Here is a 22,227-nt window from a genome sequence, read left to right on the forward strand (position 1 = left end):
GCTCAAGAGGCCTAGGCATGAAGATCTTGAGTTCAAAAACAGTCTCAGCAAATTAATGAGGCCCTTAGCAACTTAATGAGACCATTTCCCTAAATAAAGTATTTTAAAAAGAGCTGGGGATGTGGCTCAGTGTTTAAGCACTCCTAGGTTTAATCACCTGGTACCAAAAAAAAAAAAAAAAAAAAAAAAAAAGAAATGTAAAGTTAAATTTGATAATATATGTAAACTTCCTAGTATCGGATCCATTTATGTCACAGCCATTTAAGAAATGGAAGCTTAGATCCTGCAAAATCACCTGGCTTGCCTTGGAATTCATGAATCTTCTGGATTAAGCTCCAGTTGTTGGGTCTGCTGTATCCTGTTTTATTCCCTTACTTTAGCACCAGCACATTCAGCCTCATCTGATAATTACATATATTTATATGTAAATATGTTTTATTAAGTTATATGTACCTCTGAAGGAACCTCAAAGCTTTTAAAATAAAATGTAATTTGAATTTTAAAAAATAGATTTATTGGATTATAACATATATCATAAAATTCACCTGGAAAAGTATACAATTCAATGTTTTTTAGTAAATTTTACTGAGTTGTGCCAATATCCACCATGATAATTTTAGAAAATTTCCATGTTTCCCCAGAGATCTTTCAAATCCATTTATTCTCAATTCCCATGCTGTAGATTTTGTAAGGAATTAGTTTTTGCATTTCATTTAAGAATGGTAGCCATGATATGGAGAAGAGATATAAGGAACCTAAGCCCAAAGGCTAGCATCTCTCTCTCTTTTCTTTCCTCCCTACTTTTCATCTATCCAGGTTATATTTATTGAACACTCAGTATGCAACAGTATGTCCAACTGTCTTCTGCCAGTTCAATGCCATTCATAAAAGGGCTGTCATGTATAGTGTTCTAGTGTAGTTTTGTTGTTAAAATACCTAAGTTTTATTTTAGTCTACAGGACAGATTTCTGAAATGGTTTTATATATAATTTAAAATTTAGGGCTGGGGTTGTGGCTCAGTGGTACAGCATGCGCCTAGCATTGCAGGGCCCTGGGTCCAATCCTCAGCACCACATATAAGTAAATAAATAAAATAAAGGTATTGTGTTTGACTACAACTAAAAAGTAAATAGTTTAAAAAATTTAAACATATAGAAGAGAAAAAACATTTAAAAAACACAAGTAATGTCACCTTATTTTACATGGTGCACTTTAATGTACTTGATTTAATTAATTTATTATCATTTTTATCTCTACCTTCCCAAGAAGGAAATTGAGATCAGGCAGGTACATTTCACAAAGCAGGCAAAAAGGTGATTTTAAATTTAGAATACTATAAATAACTGACATAATGGCTAAGAAAAATATAGTTTTTAAGCAAGAGTTAATTATAGCCTAGCTAGGATAAAGTACCTGTGTAGTAGATTTTAAATTTAGATTTTAGTAGATTTTTAAATTTAGAACTCTATAAATAACTGACACAATGGCTAAGAAAAATAGAGTTTTTAAGCAATAGTTTTTTATAGCCTAGCTAGGATAAAGTACGAAGTCTACTTTCTGGACAAATTTGCTAGGATAAAAATTGTATATCTGTGTTATTTTTATTTTGTTGCTTCATACTATATAAATTATTTCTCAAAACAGCCATTTGACATGTTAAAGTGTCCTCCTCATCCAAGTACTTTCATGACTGCTAACTCATTTTGTACTTGTTGGGTGGGAACTACTAGCTCCATTTGATGAATAGGCACATAAACTACAAATGCCAAAGTTAACCTAAATTCACATAGATATTTGTGTCCTTACCCAACACAGACCAACCTCAAGTCTTATGTTCACAATTCTATTTAACCAAAACAAATACAACCAAGAAGACCTTTCTGGCTAGAACCCATTCCTTTAGGAAAATCTTAACCCATCATTTCACATTGTAGATGGGTTTAGACTGCAACCCATCCTGCCCTAATCTCTGAAAATTGCCACAAGATAAATTTGATTATTTCAATTAAAAAAGCATGTTTGGGAATCTTGCAACATTCAAAGATTATAACTGACGATGTATTTCCTTGCAAACAAAATGGAAAGGGACATTATTATTGGCTAGGGATGAATATAAAAGTATAGTTACACTCACTTCAATAGCTTTCAAGGAGTGTTTCCTATGCTTTCAGATTTTGTGGACCAGTGAAATTTCAAAAAACATCTTGGGGTCCTGTACAGGGTAGCCAACTTAATTTTTCAAACTAAGAACATTTTAAAAGGCAACCTCTCATCCACAATTGCAAAATCCAAACATTTGAAAATCAAACATGCCTTTTTATTCTTGCCTGTAACTCATTTGCCATCAACATCTCAACTAACCCTCCTCATCTGGCAATAAAGCCTGACCTAAACTGACATGAGGCTATTCACAGGCTTATTCTATCATGTAGAATAAATATTCTTATGTTTCATTGCAGAAACATTACTGTAATTGATTAGGGAGTGTCCTCTCAGACCCTGCTGTGGCTGTTATGTAATATAGGAATATATAGGACCTGGGCTCGCACCTGCTGGGCCAGCGCTCTGTGGCTGGGCTGGGGTGGGAGAAAGGGGCTGGGGAGGGAACTGAGGGCACCGAAGAGGGCCAGAGGCACTGCTGCCCGGCTCTACACGGCCACCACCGTGGTCCAGCCAAGGGTAGAGGGAGGGTCTCTCCTCCAGGGCAGCACCGTGTACACCGACTGGACCAAGGACCCAGCCCGGCTCACAGGCCCGGCCTCATTGGCCAGGCCTAGGACACAACCAAGGTACTGGACGTCGCCATGATTGGCTCCTCCATCAAACCCACAGGGGAATCAGGCCACGCTCTCACTAGTAACATTTGCCCCACCTACGGTAATAAAGAAACGGCGACCCAGAGAAGGTGAGCAATTTTCCTAGGACACACAGCCAGTGGCTGTGGCAGGGTTCCATCCCGGGTCTTCCTACGTCCGGGGCCCAGGCTTCCTTCCCCCAGGGTGGCCGGGTTCACGGCTGGAACCACAAAACTGCCCCCGGGCTTTACCTTAACGTGGTGAGGCTGCCACGGTGACAATGACGTTCTGAACCAGGTCAGCGGAGGACCGTTCTCCGTTTGGAGGAGGCCTTCTGTCCCTGGTAATGCCATCAGTCCTAATTAATGGGCCCAGCGAGGCACAGGGGGGCGCAGACGGGTGGGGGTGGGAGCAGGTGTCCCAGCAGCCCCAAGAGCTGTCCAGGGCAGAAGGAAAGTCCCCCGCACAGCCAGCAAGGTCTTGGGTCTCCCTCAAGTGCCCCACGGCCAGGGGAGGTTGGATGTGACACGAGTGATGGGTTTTCACAGAGCCCCACAAACCGGAGAGGGGAGTGGAGGTGGCAGCCTGGGGAGGGACGGAGGGACTGGTCCCCATCTGGATGGCATCACAGCAAAGATCCTGTGGCTCCTGCACCAGCCGCTCATGGAGCCACCACCCAGACGCCACTGTGGGCGCTAAACTCCTCTCCACCCCCACAGCTGAGGCCTCAAGCCTGGCCCTGCCCATGCCCACTGCCCCAGGCGCTGCCCACGCCCACTGCCCCAGCCTCAGGGGGCCTCCTGCCTGGTTCACAAGGCCAGCCGCAGAGGAGGGAGCTGGCCCTGGGGCAGCCGGACCCTAGGATCTATCTCTGACACTTGGGGTGGACGCTGGTGATTGGGCCACCCCAGGGGCCACGCCTGGGGCTCAGGATCACTGGGGTATGGAGTTCAGAAGTTCAGATCTGGAATGTCCCCACCAAGGCTCGGCCCCAGCCTGGGCCTCTTGGAGGGGCGGAGGGCAGGATCTTTAAGAGATGGTGCCTAGTGGGGGGTTTCAGGCCACTGGGGGTGGGGGGGGGACCTGGAAGGGCACTGTGGGACCCCAGGCTCCTCTTCTGTTTTTCTTTACTGGCCACGACTTGCAGGGCTCTGCTCGATCCTGTGCTCTTGCCTGGATGTGCTGCCACAGGCCCAAAGCGAGGGGCTGCTGGCCATGGAGTGGAACCTCTAGAGCCGTGAGCCCAGGGGCCCTTTTTTTCTTCACAGGTTGATTATGTCAGGCCTTCATTACGGTAACGGGATGGCGGCCCAGATACGTGCGCGCTCCAGGCTCAGGGGCCACTTGGGTGTGTGCCCGAGGTGCAGGGTGCAGGAGGCCAGCGCCACTCCTGGATTCCCACAGTAATTAGAGCCACTGAGGATGAAGCCCAGATCAGAGCCGGGGCTCATCTAATCCTGCCTTAGGAGGGGTCCCGAGGAGGGCTGGGGGCTGGCTGCATGTTCAGGGGTGGGCTTAGGTGCAGGAGCAGGGGCCAGGGCAGGGACCGGAATGTGTGCAGCTGAGGTGAGCCGTCAAGGTCAAAGTCAAGGTCGCTGCTGGGCAGTGGGGGAGGGAGTCCCGTGGCCCTGCAGGAGAGGAGCAGGCACCTCCAGATGTGGCCCAGGGCTCAAAGCTTCCCGAGGTCCTGGCACTGTCCCTGGGCTGGCCCCGGCTGCTGGGACCCTCACTGCAGCCCTCCGAGGATGGACCAAGGTCCGAGGTCCAAGCCAGAGAAGTTCCCCTTCTCCAGGTCACTTGGATCTTGAGATCACTCGAGATCCCTGGAGCCAGATGTCCAGGACCTCCCAGCCGGGACTGGGCTGTCTACCTCCAAGGGGGGACATGTGCCGCTCAGGATGGACCTCAGAGAGGACACTGCTTTTTATTTTTTTTTAATTTTTTTGCTGGCCTGCTGGGCATGGACCCCCAGGGCTGCACACGTGACAGACAAGGGCTGTACCACCGAGCCACAGTCCCTCCGAGGACAAGGCAGACCACGTGCCCCTTGTCCTGGGTCTTCTGAGTGGATCCCAGGAGCGGGTGGTCCTTCTAAGTCAAACCCCAAACTCCTGGACTCCCCACAGAAAACCAGCCCAACCCTCAGAGTCTTTTGACACAAGACCAGCCTCCCTCAGTTCCAGGTGGTCCCCACAGGCCCCGCCCACACCCCCCCTCTTCCCAGCTTGCCTGTGCCTTGTGACAAGGAGCTCACTACCTACAGTAGCCGGATCTGCCATCTGACACCTCTGTTTCCCTCCAGGCACCTGGGCGGGAAGCTAGTCCCCACAGATGCAAAGAGTCAGTTCATCAACACCCTTGGGAACGGCCAGCCGCCTGGGTGGGTCCCTGTCTTAGTTATTTCTACCACCCTGTACAGCTGGGCGCCCACACGGCAACCATGAGGAACCACGCTTACCCTTGCTTAGCGGAGAGAGTCCCCCATTTATCTGGCTACAGATTGCTGCCTCCGAGAAGCATCCTCCAGTGCCCGGTAGGTAGATCCAAGAAGTGCAGGTCACCCAGGCGTTCCCAGAGTCAGAATGGCACTTTGTAAAGCTCCCACCCCCGCCCCACCCCATCTGGCTTCCTCTCCAAGATCCAAGGTACGAATAAGAAAGCTGTGTCCTCTAAAGGACAAGAGACAAAAACCAGAAGAGTACGTATACAATTTACATTTTAAGTGCTTGTTACGTAAAAGAAAACAATTAAAATACGTTCTTAGGCTGTGGACCATAGTTTGTCCTCTAGAGTCCAGACTACAACAAGAATGTGTTCTCTTGGACGGCAGTCCTTAAATGCGCGCTTCCTTCAGCCAGGAAGCTGGGGTCAGGGGACTGCTGCAGTCTAAGGTTTCCTCCCTCCCTAGTCCTAGGGGGAAACCCGACCCCCCAAGCAGTCAAACAGGAGGCAGGACCTTTGGGAAGTGCCTAGGTCATGAAGGCAGAGCCCTCGGGAATGAGGTTAGTCTCTCCCCTTCCAGCATGGAAGGAAAGAGAGGGTACCACTAGTGGGGGAATGGGCCCTCGCCAGGCAATGAATCAATCTGCTGGCACCTTGATCTTGGACTTCCACCTCCAGAACTCTGAGGAATCATTTTTTGTTTGCAAACCACCAAGCCAATGGCATTCTGTGAGAGCAGCACAAAGAGACTGAGACAGGGGTGGAGGTGGCCCTGTTTGCAGCCATGGACCTAGCACCAAGCAAGAGGAGCAAGGCCAACCTACACTGCCACATCCTCTGGAGTTAACTTTTTGTTCATCTGTTTTGCTTTTTGTTTGCTTCAAAGAGCACCGAGCTCTGTAAACTCACTGCATCTAAATCAATGGATGTCTAGAATGAGGTTAATCAGATTACATGACTTCTTACAGCAGTAAAGTCGGGAAATGGACAGCCAGCAGCTAGCCCTCTCTCCGTGACTAGTGGGTGACCTTCTGCCCACTCATCTGGTTTCTCTAGGATCCAGAGGCTTCATGATGGAGCTCTAGTTTACTATATCTGACTCCTTTGAATGCCACAAATCCGTGGCCCTAAAATAACTTAATTTTGTCTCCTTAACCGATACTGGGTGGTGAGCAGGTATTCTTATACTAAAAAGGGGCAAGAAAATGAAAAGAGTTAAGGCCTAGGAAATGTCATTGTGTTTTGATTTTCACATTAGGAAACCAGTGAGGTATTTCCAAAGAGAATACCATGCTCCTTGTTTAATTTGCCTTAGAATTTATTTTGTCTTTGTCTCTAAAATTAGACACCCATTAATCATCTTAACAGAACTCTCTTTCCCCTCAATAAAAGCTTCCCATTAGATGTCCCTTTTCAGGTGAAAATATCACTGAAGGCCCTTGAAATCAGTCTGGTGGGCCAACCAATGACCATGAAGACACCCACAGGACAAGAAACAGGAACAGCTACAGCTAGCACAAATGGAGAACCAGGTGCTGGTTGTGAAATCCCATACAGTCTCACATTCACTGGGCTGCAGTCTCCTGCATGGTGGCTGCAAGCACTTGGGGAAGACCGCACTTCCCTCCGGTGTAGCATCTGATAACTAGCAGGAGATCAAGATGGTTCCTCGAAGTGCACGGAGTAATGCCAACTGCTAGACGTCTTCAGTATTTCAGACATACTCAGCATGAGGTTGTGAATGTATTTAGAAGTCCATACCGAAGTAAAGGTTTTTAAAAACTGAATTATAAGCACCTTAGGAAAACAATACTTTAAGAAAAGTCACATTTTCTTAACGTAAAAATAAATTTAGTATTTCAACATGAGTAATCACCTCTCCTCCAATGAATTTATTCTATATATTACTTTAATGAAGCTGAGGAAAGAGAAAAAGAACCTAAATGTATGAAAGAGTGGAAATGAAACTAATATTTAAATGAGCTTATTTGGAACTTAAAATGTAATCCAACCAATATTCCTATCCATTGTTTTACAAAGGATGAAGTGGTTTACCCAAACCGACCAACCAAAGAAAGCCTAAAACCAAGAAATTAGGGCTGGAGTCAACATTTCTGCTAAATGTAGTTGAACTTCAAGGTTGGCTGCAGGTAGCTGATGAAAACAGAGACAAAGAGAGAGGGAGGGGGTGGGGGCGGGCATTCCTTAACCCAAGAAACAACTGGTCCTTGCAGACTCTTCTGAGACCCAGCAGGCTTTTACACAGCTTCTGCAGAGTCACTTGATCCCCAAGGAAAGAGATCCTTGGGGCAAATGTGCTACATAGCCTCTAATCTTTCTTATCATTTTTTGACAATTTTGAAAAAGCTGAATAGAACAATCAGGTGGAAGAAGGAATTTGAGGTCCTAGAGATGGGAAACCAGATACAGAGGCAGGTGCACGAAGGCACTCCAACTAGGCCACTCACCTGCCCATCACGGGGCAGACTGCAGGTGGAACTTCCTTTTATTTTTTTTTTAATTTTATTTGGAGAGCCCACCTTGATGTATGTATAAAAACCACAACCTGGCCACTTAAAATTCTGTATGGCAAATTTTCAGAGCAGGTGCCCACCCGGATCACAGAAAAGCCTTCCAAACCTGGTAGTGGAGGACAGCCCGCTAAATAGGCGTAGGCTTCTTGCAAGGGTAGTCATCAGAGATGAACACTGGCCAATCCCAGGCATTCTGAGCCCGGGGCCATCCACAATTAAAACTGCCAGCCACAATGATCTTTCTCTTGAAGCTGTGAGGTCAGTCTAGACAATAAATAACAAGACAACAAGTGACCATGTTCAGTTGCCTCTTTCTGCTGAAATATATTCAGTGCACTTCTATAAGGAAATGAAATCCAGATGCTCAGTGATTTGTCAAAGGGTTAGCTGATATTTATTGTGTATCAAAACCCTGGTGTTGCTTTTAAATTCCATAATGCTGCTTTTCTTATAACATTCATAAACATCCTGACATTATGGTCATAGATAAGTGCTAAAGTATCAAAAATCTGTCCTACGACTGATCTGCTATTAATTAGCAAGCATCATTAATGAACAAGTGGCTTTCCTGGCATTTAGAACTTGGCTTAGCCCTTCCTTCTGGAAAAAGGGTCAGAGGGAGAAACCCAACCCTAACTAGCTTATGTAAGTCAGGTAAAATCTGTAACAGCAAGCACTGGCTCTCATTTGATAACAGTTCCTCTGAAAAATAACTCTTCGTCAACACTGCTTCATTTACTCCACCTCCAGTTTTCATCCCACAGCTGCATCTTTTAACTCATGCCTAACCTGACACCTGCCCATCCAATACCTGCCTTTCCGGCAAGGTCCCTTTACCCAGAACAAACAGATGGGGCTGCCTGACCCTTTTCTGAGGAGCTCCTGCTCACCAGCCTGCTAGCCATCACTCCCACTCTGCTTCTGCCCCAGGACTCTGCACTATGGCTGTATATATATCAGCAGCCTGCTAGTTCTGTTCTACACACACATGGAGTTGGGTCCAGTAACCTTGCACTTTTCATCAATCAGCATATGCTCTGACTCAAGCACTGTGGAGCTGCCAGAAACACAGACACAGAGGTAAGAACTGGCAGAACCCTGCTCTCAGTAGAGTTGATTTAATAATGGAGCCAAGCAAGCCAGTAATTGCAAGTTCATAGAAGACTGCACCTGAGGAGTGTTCTGAAGGGAAGATAGAAACACAAGACAACATTCAAAGAAAGTGTTCCCCTCCCCTGTTTAAGCCCAGGTTTAAGGGGGAGGGAAGTGTCAAGGATGGGAGATCTGGGGCAAAGGAAATATGGAAATAGGGTCCTGGTAGGAAGGAAAATCACCACCTGTTATTGAACAAAACTCTGAAGTTACTGAAGAAATAAGCAGACTGGTGGGAAATCCAACAGGATCCCACACTCACCCTTAAAAGAGCAATGGCTTGCAAATCCAACAGCACACATCGGCAGGGATCAGCAGGGGAAGTTTTAGAAGAGCCAGGATGCTCTGGCCCACCCACAGAAATTCTGACTTAATGGGCTGTGAGAGAAGGCACACCTAGAAAAGGGTATTTTAAACAGTTCCCAGGGGACTCTCTCACACACTATCCTGGGGAAGATGGATCTCTGCTCCACACAGCCTCCTAAGCAGGCGAAGCTCAGAAACTGCCTTTTGCTTTTTGCAACACTCCTCACACCAGGTGTGTTTCCCTCCTCTTCTTCCTGGACTTTGCCCAGCTGCTGGAGTCCCCACACAGGTGAGGAGCCACCCTCACTGTAGTCATACCCTTCCAGACAAGGACGTTGGTGTCAAAACACAAGCGGGTCTGCGTACTGGGACAGATAATAAAACTACCCTGAAAGTAAGCAGTTTGGCCCTGCATTTTTCCAGCTGAAACCCAGGCTTTTGGGTAAAATTCCTCAAACTGGCATCAAACGAAATGAGTGACATCTGTCCAAGAGACACATCTTTTCATCCCCATCCCCATCCCCCCCCCCAAAAAAAAAAGAACAAGAGAAAGGAAAGTACTTGGATTCACATGTGCTTGTTATGCCCCAGGCAGAAAGCTCTTGAGGATTTGACAGGCACAGGGTCCCAGGCATCAGGATGGAAAGTGCATTCAGAATCTCTCAAGCTGCAACCATGTCACAGTTACAAGAATCCAAAAAGCAAGTCAAATACAGGTCAACCAACTATTAAAACTGCCAGAATGTAAGTAGAGACTTGAGGACACTAGAGCAAAACATTTATCTACGAGAAAAAAAAAAATAATAATAGATGCACTGGGTACAAATACATGATAAAAATTTTATCTCATTTCTTGTTTGGGTGTTTAGTATCAAGTTGTTCAATGAAGCGGGAAGTTAAATTACTGGACAGAGTACTTACTTTACCTTCAAAAAAATATATAACTGCTATTTTACTCAAAAAGTTCAGCTTTCTCAATACAATACCACCCCACCCCACCCCATCCAAGTGCTCTCTTTTTAAACAGGTAATGTGTGTTAGTAAAGTGTGATCCTTCCTAACAGTAAGACCACTTATTCCACACAACAGAACAAACTTAAAGGTTTAACTTCTTCAGTAAACAATCAGAACAAAAACAAGGTACTCATTGCTAAAGTAAGTAAGACCAGCTCTGTCTCTGTTGCAAGGAGCAAACCTCTATCAATAGCTACTAGCTGCCCACCCTGCTCTGCTTCCTGGAACTGCCTCCTGGGTCACAGCGTGGGGCTACTATCTGTGTTTCTGGATGGGCTGCTTCCGTTCTCATCTTTAGGGTTACAGTGGCTACTGTAAAGTTAAAAAAGAAAAAACCAAAAACACCCCTCAAATGCTTTGCATTGGGCCTGGCTTTTAAAAACGTCAATAATGATGATTATCACACCTCCTGGGATAGATCAAAGTACACCTCACCTGTGCTTACTTATCAGAAAGAGGGGCAAAGTTCATTCTTCCATGTTCACTGATCAGACTCTCACCTCCTTCAAAAGGAAGGTCCCCACCACAAGCACTTCCAGCCAGACCTCAGGTCTTGGACCTTCACAGTGCAGTGTCGCCGCGTACCATTGGTGCTACAGCCCTCCTTTAAGGGCACCTTTTGCCCAGACCACTCCTTCTGTCAATCTTGTTAATTACATCCTGAAGCCTCTTTTACTGACTCAGAGATTTACCCCAACACCACTCTGTGCCAAGCTTTATTAGCCCCTAGATACCTCTCAATTATTCAAACCTAGGATCTGTGAGGTTTCTCTCTACACTTCACACATCTATTTTGTTTTCTCATTTTCCACACTCCCCCATTTATTTTGAAGAAGTCCTTTCAAAAGGACAATGTCACAAAAGAGAAAATGGCATGAGAGGCTCAGAAATGACAGTGACCTTTTAAGACATCAGCCAGTGGGCTGGGGATGTGGCTCAAGCGGTAGCGTGCTCGCCTGGCATGCGCGCGGCCCGGGTTCGATCCTCAGCACCACATACAAAGATGTTGTGTCCGCCAAGAACTAAAAAATAAATATTAAAAATTCTCTCTCTCTCTCTCTCTCTCTCTCTCTCTCTCTCTCATCAGCCAGTGAAGATGCAAGCACTCCCAATCAGGTCTGCTGAGAGCATCATCCCTCCTTCAAAGCTCTCCCACCTGTTTTTAAATACTGTGCTGGCTCATTCTCTGCAATTATATACACCTAGGTCTTCCACCACTCACAACATGCTCTAGTGTCTCTGCGCTCCTGTCAGGTGGTGCTCGTGGGTTCAGCTGGTGCTCGTGGGTTCAGCTGGTTTGGGCTTGGAGTTAGTGAGGACACAACTATATTCCTCTCCCCGTGAAGGTCTGGGTTCTGGGGGCCCAATACCAAGCTGCCGTTCCAACAGCACAACCTCACTATACATGCCCGTCCTCAGGCGGCAAGAGCGCACAGGAACCACACTACTCTCACCCATGTGCGTTAGGTACTGACTATCTAACAAGCCCTGCTCTCCAGGGATGGAGGGGCAGGAACGTGAGGCACTTCTTAAGACATGTATGGGCGACAGGAGCCTACACAGGGTGTCACAAGAGGGACTCCCAACTTTGTACTGGCAAACAGGACAGGACTTCACAAAGGACCTGACCTGGAAGTCAAGCTCAGTGGCACTCCACCAACACCATTTCACACATACTTAGCTCTAAAGCCTCTTTTTTTTCCCCACATGACATAAAAAAAAGAAAAGCTTTGGTATAGCCAAGCACATGCTTGTAATCCCAGTGGCTCAGGAGGCTGAGACAGGAGGACCGCAAGTTCAAAGTCCGCTTCAGCAACTCAGTGAGACCCTGTCTCTAAATAAAACACAAAATAGGGCTGGGGATGGGGCTCAGTGGTTAAGTGCCCTTGAGTTCAAATCCCAGTACAAAAAAAAAGGCTTTGTTATAAATACATCCAGTTGGCCCTTCCTGTTCATAGGGTCTATATTCATGAATTCAGATTTTTTTTTAAAGAGAGTGAGAGAGGAGAGAGAGAGAGAGAGAGAGAGAGAGAGAGAGAGAGAGAGAATTTTTAATATTTATTTTTTAGTTCTCGGCGGACACAACATCTTTGTTTGTATGTGGTGCTGAGGATCGAACCCGGGCCGTACGCATGCCAGGTGAGCGCGCTACCGCCTGAGCCACATCCCCAACCCCCAACAATGTTTTTTTAAAAAAATCCCATCTGTACAGAACATGTACGCTTTTTTTTCTTTAAAAATTATATACCAAATCTAACATGTAAATAATACGTATTACATGTATGTATAAAGTGAGGGACCAAAAAGAAACGTGAAAACTCCAAATAATTTGGGTAGGCAAAGCACATTACCATCAGTGAAAGAAAGAACGATGGTGTTTACTAACTGTGTGGGTCACTAAAAAATGAAAAGCGAGTGGCAGGTAATGTCGCAAGCTCAGCGCTTGTAAACTCACATGAGGACTGACTGGATCAGTGCCTATTTATGGAGTGTCACAGCCTTTCTCATTTCTCAGCCTGAACCACAGAATACCAAAGGGCAGGAGTTGACCCTTTTGTTTTACAGATTAGAAAAAAGCCAGAGAAGCTCAGGCAACTTGCTGGTGGACACAGGGTGCTTGGGGCAGAGCCCTCAGAGAGCCCAAGGATCTCCACACTCCCTTGCCAGGTACTATCTGTACCCTCAATTCACTACACTACCTTCAGAAAAAAAGTCAGAGGAAGCTGAGGTCTCCCAGGATGATCAGCAACAGCTGATTATGGAGCACCATGGGTGTGCAGGGGCATCGCTTTACAACACTTCCCCAGCTTAGCACAACTTACCTCCTCTGGGTGCACTGCAGACTCAACTTCTTCAAGTCTGAAACTACATTCAAATTTGTTTACTGTGTCACTGGCCCTGCCTTGGTCAGTGGGAGACCCTGTTACTGTCAGGAGAAATACTCTATGGTGCAAAGGACACCTAATGCAGATGCACCCTAGTATGCATGTAGTAATTTCTTCAAAAAAATTGAAGTTAAATGAAAAATGACTTCAATCTTTAAGCCTTATAAGAACATATTTTATAAATTCAACTTTTTTTTTAGTTGTAGATGGACACAATATCTTTTATTTATTTATTGTTATGTGGTGCTGAGGATCGAACCTAGTGCCTCATATGTGCTACTGCTAAGCCACAATCCCAACCTTTATAAATTCAACATCAATAGCATCTTAAAAATGTTTTTTGGTTATACACAACATCAGGATACTCCCTGGCATAATCACAAAACCATGGAACACAGCCAGCTGCAATTCTACCCCGAGCACTCCCCACTACCCTCCTCCTACTCCACGGATTCTCCTTCAATCCATTTAGTTCAGTTTTGCTTGTTTGTTTGTTTTTCAATTAGTCTACTGCGGATACACCAGATGCCAGGATCCACAGTGCCCTACACCCCGGCACGCGCACACACACAGAAGTTTGACTGAGTTCATTCCACTGTCTTTCCCTTTTCCTGTCCTCTCTTCCTCCTCCTTAACCCCCTTCTTCTACTCTACTTTACACAATGCTCAAAAGACCAGGACACTTTTGCAAAGAGCAGACTGGAAGACGAGAAGACAACTGATGCACAGAAATGCCAAGGAGTCAGGAAAAATAATCAAATGCTCTCTTTAGCTTGTTCCTTGTTCTGAAACCCACCAGAGGCTCACTTTAAACTCAGTGTCTCCGTGTTGCCCAGGCAAGTGCAGATGCTGAGAGGGGAAAGAAATCCAGTCAGTCCCCACGCCATAATAAGAGCAGATTTTGTATTCCTTCCTTCAACAGACTTTCTCCTTGTTTTAAATAGTATGTACTCAAGATCTATTTTCCACTTTGATAATTAGTACTAGTGAGCTAAAAGCAAAGTGGGACATCACTGAGATATTCAGCATGAAGGGAGAAAAAAGATGACAAAAATCTGCAAATCTCATGTCAGATCTACATTGCTGTACTTGATCTTCAGACAGCAATTTCAAAAAAGAAACTCAAATAGCAACAATATCGTCTTTACTTGGAAGTCTTAAATGGAGAAATTATAGACTTTAAAAAATTTCCTTTGCTATCAGTGTCTGAACAGAGTAAAGATAGAAAACAGACCTCAACGAGACACTGGTAAGTCTACATTTCTAATAACCGGATTGTACTAGCATTAGAATAAATATGTATTACAAACATATTAAATATTGTATAATAATAAATATACTTAGTGTATCTCAATCAAGCTTAATTACTTGCTTACTCTTCATAAAAATGTCCAGAGCGGTCCTAGGCTCAGAATATCACTTTTTCACTATAAGATGATGAAAAAAAAAAAAAAATCAAACTTTCCACATAAGGTTTATAATATAACTAAAAAGATCTTGGAGCAAAAAGTAGAGACGTGCAGATTCTTTCTTCATTGTGTGGGTAAGAGAACTAAACACCGAGAAGAGTAAAGGTGATATTCCAACACGGTTTAGAAACAGACTTTTAGAAGGCAATTTAGGTATATATCATTCTTTCCTACCTAAATTTCTTCCTTTAAAAAATGTAGTGGAAGGGAAACTGATCATGGGAACCATCTTAGAGTCAAAGCAAAGAGTAAAATTAGAACCTCGAGTGAGGAAGGAACTAGTGGCAGTATTTCCAAGGCATTCAGGTTTTCTAAGTGACCACAACCCATCTGCAGAGAAGGCTAATCAACATCTGCCTTAATTTTAGTTTCTTAAAAAGAGTACTTAAAGAAGAGATCAGAGAAATAGATTGTCCATTATATTGAATACAAAACACGCACTTCAGTAAGCACTGGAGATTTAACAAAAATAGGTCACTGTCTCTGTTCCTGAGGGTTTCTGGGGCAGCAAATGTAAACAAGAAATTCCAGGAAGAAATGATTTTCAGGCCATGCTGGAGACAGTGCACCCCTGCCCCCCACAAAAGAGTGTTAATGATGAAAGAAGAATCCAAAGACAGTGTAATAAGAGCTGGGTCTTGGAGCAGATGCTGGAGTTTACCTGCAGTTTTCACAGTTAGACACCTAGGTGGCAAGCAGCATGGTGGCAGAAAAGCACATGTACCCAAGAACATCATCAGCTTGACCAAAAAGTGCATGCAAAGAAGAGCAAGACCTCGCTGAGCAGTGAGATAGCACCCACAGCAGTTGCACAGACAGGTGACATGATTTACATTTTCTTTAGAGTTATCTCTGGGCAACACAAAAGACTGGACGTGGCAGACCAGGCTCAAGGTTACTGCAACAGGACAGGTCCAGATCTGGGCAACAGAGGCTCAAAATTAATTGAACTGTACTGAAATTAAAAGTGAAATAATGAGGACCTAAAATAAGGTAGTAGCAGCCATAGTATCAGAGGAATAAAAACCAGTGACATTTGGTATCTGCTACAGGTGTCTACAAATTGTTCCACTGTGTGGATGATAATGCCATTATCAGATAAAAAGACTAAATGACACAAGTGATCCTATGAAGCTGGAAAAGACCAAGTCAAGTGCAACTCTACTGATCTGGGGTTAGGAATGTGAGCTCCAAATCTCATTTTCTCATCTGTAAAATGGGGACCAAGCCATGCATACCTCATTCTTCTAATGATTAAATGAGAAATGCATGAAACAGTGTCTATTCTGTTAAATGCCCTTAAATGGTGGCCCTTATTAGCACTGGCCAGGCTGCAAGATCACTGCTTAGGTCTCCATGAACTGTGCCCCACTGTTCTTAATGAGCAGAGCCCCTTCCTAGTCGGCTACACTCACAGCACCTCGGACACCCAATAAACAGGTTCAATAAATGCTAAGCAAGAAAAACATGTAATGTACACCTGTTCTATTAGAACCAAGCTTTGCTGTGGGCATAATTCAGTATTAACTATTTCAATAATAAAAATTCTTTTCAAAGAAAAATTTATCAGTGTCATTCTTTTAATTAAATAATGTAACAAAGTTCTATATATGCATTGCCTTAGGGCTGCAATCCACCAGTTAATATTTAAAAACACACTTGCCTTCCACACCAGGTTTTTGCTCTGCCGTGACTCCCCCATCTCAGAGATCCTAAAAGACTGAATTTAGCTTTGAGTCAGACCACAATCAGTTAAATTTCTTAGAATGGGAAAATCAAAGACAAGAATTCCAAAAACAAAACATTACCTACAACTATATATTCAGCTACATATAAACTCAACACTACCAAAAATTTTCAGTGATCCCAAAATGCACAAATAAATATCCATTTATACATCACTGGGTGGACTACATTACAAATATATTAGGGGGGGATCAGGAATTGAACTCAGGGGCACTCAACCACTGAGCCATAGCCCCAGCCCTATCCTGTATTTTATTTAGAGACAGGGTCTCACTGAGATGCTTAGGGCCTCACTTTGGCTGAGGCAGGCTTTGAACTTGTGATCCTCCTGTATTAGCCTCCTGAGCCACTGGGACAGACACTCGCCACCATACCAGGCTACAAATAAATTATTTTTACATGTTTTTACACAAGTAATTTAGCACCATGGTATTTTAAGATTCATTTTACTATAAATTGCCAAAACTGACAAATCTCAGTATTTCAAATCTGGGAAAGACAGAAATCAACCAGTTCTTTTCATTTCAAATTTAAATCCCAACCTAGCATATACCTCTGTACATATAAAAAGTTTCATCTTACAATAGTGGTATTTTAAAGCTTTTATTCACAACTTGCCTGCAGTAACAGAAACTGTACATAGTGAAACTTACAAGAAATCTTGAACACGGAGATTCCCCTTCTAAAACAAAAATCTTTGAAACATGATTCCATTATATAAAATTTCTCCCCAAAAGCCCATTAGATAGTCATGTTTCACAGTTCTTATACCCTTTAGTTAAAAAAAAAAAAACAAACACAGAATTTAAGATTCAAAAAGATGAGAAATTATGAATTCTTTGTAGAGGATCTTATGGATGCTCCATGTAAGAACTCCAGTTCTCAACCAATAGAAAGGATAAACAGGCAGAAAGGGAGGTGTTGCCAGGCCAATCATACAGATCCAAAAGGGGGTAAATCTGAATACCAAGCATCAAATAACACTCTACCTACCTACCTTCCCTATTATCACTCTCATCCTGAGCATCAAAGTATGATTCCCCTTCTTACAAATACGCTTCTAGGGTGCACACCAAGACTTGCCAACATTGAGCTGTTCACTGACACGCAATGTCCCACGGTACCCAAGAACAAAGTAGACATGCTATGGCTTGCTCAATATTTTAACTGAAGGGCTTGGAAATAAAGCTAAGTCCTGCATACAAAGGAGTGCAGAGCCTTCCTCCTGGAGCACAGAGTCTGAAAGCCAGTGATACCTGCTCCATCTGACTCTGGCACAAGGCACTCCAGCCTGGGCAAAGTCGATCATTCAAAATCACTACTTGCCCAGGAATTTCATGGTGACATGTAATGTTCTTTCAAAAAGTTGTATAATTTTAAAAGTAGTCAAGTGTCGAACAACACTTCTAGGAACCTGATTTAAGACAGTGAGTATATATTCCATATTCTCAGTCTGTGTTTATGGGTAAATCTAAGAGACAGGATGAGAAACCCTGAACTTTATAAAGAGAAACACAGCAAAAAGCAAAATACGTCAATCTAGACAGCCTCCACTCACTTTATACATTACAAGTGATGCAATTAGGCTAAAAATCTGAGCAAGTAACCACTCTACTGGCATTATATTATTGTCCTCCTCTAATTCAAATGGGCCTGAAAGAGGGCGATCCTTTCTCCCTTGAAAGGATAAGGATGGAAGGAAAAGGAGGAGATGAGAACACTGGTAATCAAGCTCCCTTGTCCATTTAATTCAGTCAGTTTTTTCTACTTTACCTAGTAAGAAATCAAAGTTGACACTTCTGAGCCTCCGCTTCTTCCATTTAAAATTAATAACTACTACCTCTCAGGTGGCTCTGAATATTATACTGGGAGAACACACACAGCTGGCATGCAAAATGTAAAGCACTATGCAAACAAAGCATCTCGGGATGGCCTAACCATCTAAATGCTGAAGGGCCATTCAGTCAAGTCATACTCTACAAGTTGAGGCCCCAAGCTTTACATCTGGAAAATGAGAATTAGGTCATGCACCACACATTTGTGGTACACACCCATGATCCCAGCTACTCAGGAGGCTGAAGCAGGAGGATCCTAATTCCAGGCCAGCCTCAGTAACTTAACAAGATAGTGTCTCAAAATAAATTTTGAAAAGACAGGAAGTGTAACTTAACAGTGGAGCACTTGTCCAGCATCATGAAGGAGGCCCTCAGTTCACTCACAAAAACAGCAAAAATAAATAAATATGTAAATAAATACGCCAATCGCGCTTCATATTGTTTACAGTATGTATTCTGTGCCAGGTCATATGCTAAGTACACTACAATCATTCAATCTTTCTTTTTTTAGGGGCGGGGGGGGGAGTTACAGAGGAGAGAGTCCAGGGGTGCTTAATCACTGAGCCATATCCTCGGCCCTTTTTTCTTTCTTTCTTTTTTAAGAGAGAGAGAGAGAGAGAGAGAGGAGGGAATTTTTTTAATATTTATTTTTTAGTTTTCAGCAGACATAATATCTTTATTTGTATGTGGTGCTCGCATGCCAGGCTAGCGCACTACCGCTTGAGCCACTTCCCCAGCCCCTTTCTTTTTTATTTTGAGACAAGGTCTCACTAAGTTGTTTCGGGCCTCATACTTGTGACCCTCCTGCCTCAGCCTCCCAACAAGTCTGGGATTACAAGCATGCACCACTATGCCCAGCCTTATTTATCTTTACATAATCCCTACAGAGAAGTTGATGCCCATATTTTATACATGAAAAATGAAAGAAAAGGCTCAAGTAACCTGACCAAGGTCACTAGGCCAACAGCAGAGCTACTGTTGCTCAAACTGAGGTTGACACCAAAACACTTTTTCTCGACTATTACTCTTCCTCTCCAATATGGCAGCCACTAGTCAAACATTCCCATTGAACACTTGAGATGTAGCCTGTCTGAATTAAGAGCTGTAATTACAAAACATACACCAGATTATGAAGACTTTTATGAAACTATAAAATATGATATTTTTTATTGGTTACAGGTTGAAACGATAACATTCTGGAAATAACTGACTAAACAAAATATATAAATTTCACCTGCTTCGTACTTCCTGCAGTTCAAAATCATGCATGGTCTGCAATATGTCTACTTGGATAGCACTGATTCAGAACATCATCTACATATCTTGTAATGAAATTTCAAACTCAAATACAACATATTCAATTCATTCAGACACTTTCCAATGTTAATGGTTTATTTCCATGGTATAGGGAGTTAAACCCAGCAGTGCTCTACCACTTAGCTATATCCCCAACTGTTTTTACTTTTTTTGTTTTTTGGTGGGGTTTTTTGTGTGTGTTTTTTTTTTTTTTTTTTTTTTTTTTTTTTGGTACTGGGGATTGAACCCAAGGGCACTTAACCACTGAGTACCACATCCCCAGCCCTTTTTTCTATTTTATTTAAAGATAGGTTCCCGCTAAGTTGCTGAGGCCGACTCTTTGAACTAGCGATCCTTCTACCTCCTCCACTGGGATTACAGGTGTGTGCCACCATGCCTGCCCTCATTTTTCTGTTTAATTTTTTGAGACAGTATCTTGGTAAATTTCCAAGTGTGGCCTCAAACTTATGATCCTCCTGCCTCTGCCTCCCAAGTATCTGGGATTACAAGTATGCGCCACCACACCCAGTTTTATAGTTTAATTCAGTATAACTGATAAAAACAATTTTAGTCTTCAGGCAGAAACAGTTTCACTTAAATTTCAATGTCTCAAAATAATTTTCTTAAAAATCTCTGATAACTGCTTTCTTCCCAACTACAAATGTGATACAGACATACCAACAGAAATTATGGGGGGGGGGGGAAGCACCGTTTCTCTCGATGATAGTTATTATTTTGATCAATCATTCCTAATACTAATATTAGGAATACTAATACTCATATTAGGTTGAATGGTACGAAATATTGAGATTAAAGTGGGACCATAGTTTTATCATTCTGAAACTTGCCTTTTCTAATTATTATACTATAAATACTTGCCTCCATCATTACATATTCTTTCTAAACAGTTTAACTTACTTTGAAATAATCAGACTCACAGTAAGTTACAACAATAATACAGAAAAGTCTCATGTAACTTCCACCCAGTTTCCTCACAATGTGCACCTTCTGGATTATAGTAAAATGTCAAAACCAGGAAACTGACTATGGTATATGTGTAAATAATTCTCTGCCATTTTATGTGTGCTTTACCATCTCAAGAATAATTTTAGACCCAATAACTTTACAGACTTATATGATATGAGGATAATTTGACACCTGTGTGCAATGTACAACGAGCAAGTCAGTGTGATTATACTATTTCCATCGCCTCAAATTATGTCATTTCTTTAAGAACCTCTGAACTCCTCTCTTACACTTCTCTGGAAATAACAGTGGTGAACACCAGTCCCCTACCGTGGTGGACCACCAGAGCTCACGCCTCCCGACTTTACTCAGCTACCTGCATCCAACCTCTCAATCCTCCTCACCAACTCAAGCCATTTCTTCACACCTGTATATTCACAAAACTACAACCACAACCAAGACACATATCACGTGAACGCCAGCCTTTTTAACTCATGCCCACCTCTCCCAGTCCCTCCACCAGCCCGGAGCATTGGGAATTCTGTCATTTCAAGAATGGCAATGGCACCCTACAAAATCTTTGCGACTGGCTCTTTTCACTCTGCAAAAGACCCCTGAGGTCCATCCAAGTTATACTAATAATCAGTACATGTCCCTCGGTATTGCTCAATAGCATTCCACAGCACAGATGTTCTAGTCACCTACTGAAGAACACCTAGGTCACTTCTAGTTTGGGGCTATGACCAAAAAAAAAAAAAAAAAAAATTGACCAGATTTTGTGTGAACCCAGGCTTTCACTGCTCTGGGATAAACATCCAGGGGTGTGACCACTTGGGTCACATGGTAAGTACTGTTTGGTTCTAAGACACTGCCAGACTATTTTCCAGAATGTAAAGCATACTGTTCTACATTCTCATCAGCCATGTATGACAAATCTCGAAACATTTTTTAACAGCTGCAAAATATTCTATCATGAATATTCCATATTTTTAACAACTCTGGGCTGATCCTTACTTAGGTAATTTTCAATTTGTTGTTATATACTGAGGAATTTATGTGGTCACACAAAATCCTAGAAATCATTTTTTGTTGGGTCACAGGGTACAAATATTTTACAAGCATTTGATACCAACTGCCATACTGGCCTCCAAAAACTTAATCAATTTATGTATCCATTGAAGGTGAGAATGCCCATTTCCAAACCTCACTAAAATTATTTTTTAGTCTTTACAATCTGATTGGCCAAAATGTTAATCTTATTTTGTATCTCTCTGAATAATTTCTCAAGTTTGTATTTTTTTTCCTAATGATTACTTGTTCAGATTATTTGCCAGATTTTTACTAGAATGTCGGTTTACTGATTATAAAACCTGGTTCCATCCAGAAACAGGATTTGTTAAAAAATATATTTTATCTGAAATCAAAGTGTTAGTAAAGTAAGGTAACAGTTGACTCTACAATGCAGAAAAGACACCAGGGTAGAACTGATATGGCCCCCCAATTTATATTCCTATACTTTGCACAGAATATTAATTCATTAAGGTATCACCTCCAATGCCAACCTAGGTCAATAATATGGTCCTAAAATGTTGACCACTTAAATAAGTTCACTCTGAAATACCAACACATCATGTTTCCATACAATCAAAACCTTTGCTGGGAATGGTGGCACACACCTGCAATCCCAGCGGCTAGGGAGGCTGAGGTAGGAGGATCACAAATACAAAACCAACCCCAGAAATTTAGCAAGGCCCTAAGCAATTCAGTGAGACCTTGTCTCTCTAAAT

General features: G+C 43.1%; 2 long non-coding RNA genes across 4 annotated transcripts in view; both read left to right on the forward strand.

Moving 5' to 3' along the window:
• The window catches only part of LOC308631712, an 895,537-nt gene that overhangs the window by 752,485 nt on the left and 120,825 nt on the right, over positions 1-22,227 (forward strand). For all 3 annotated transcript variants that reach the window (XR_014018316.1, XR_014018317.1, XR_014018318.1), the window contains one exon: positions 12,313-12,382. This is a non-coding gene — a long non-coding RNA (uncharacterized lncRNA). The remainder of the gene's footprint in view (positions 1-12,312; positions 12,383-22,227) is intronic.
• LOC308631735 lies at positions 3,571-5,288 on the forward strand. Its single transcript, XR_014018325.1, has 3 exons — positions 3,571-3,736; positions 3,943-4,032; positions 5,098-5,288. It is a non-coding gene; the product is annotated as an uncharacterized lncRNA (long non-coding RNA).

Source organism: Spermophilus citellus, assembly GCF_964194105.1.
Source record: "Spermophilus citellus genome assembly, chromosome: 12".
Taxonomy (NCBI): Eukaryota; Metazoa; Chordata; class Mammalia; order Rodentia; family Sciuridae; genus Spermophilus; species Spermophilus citellus.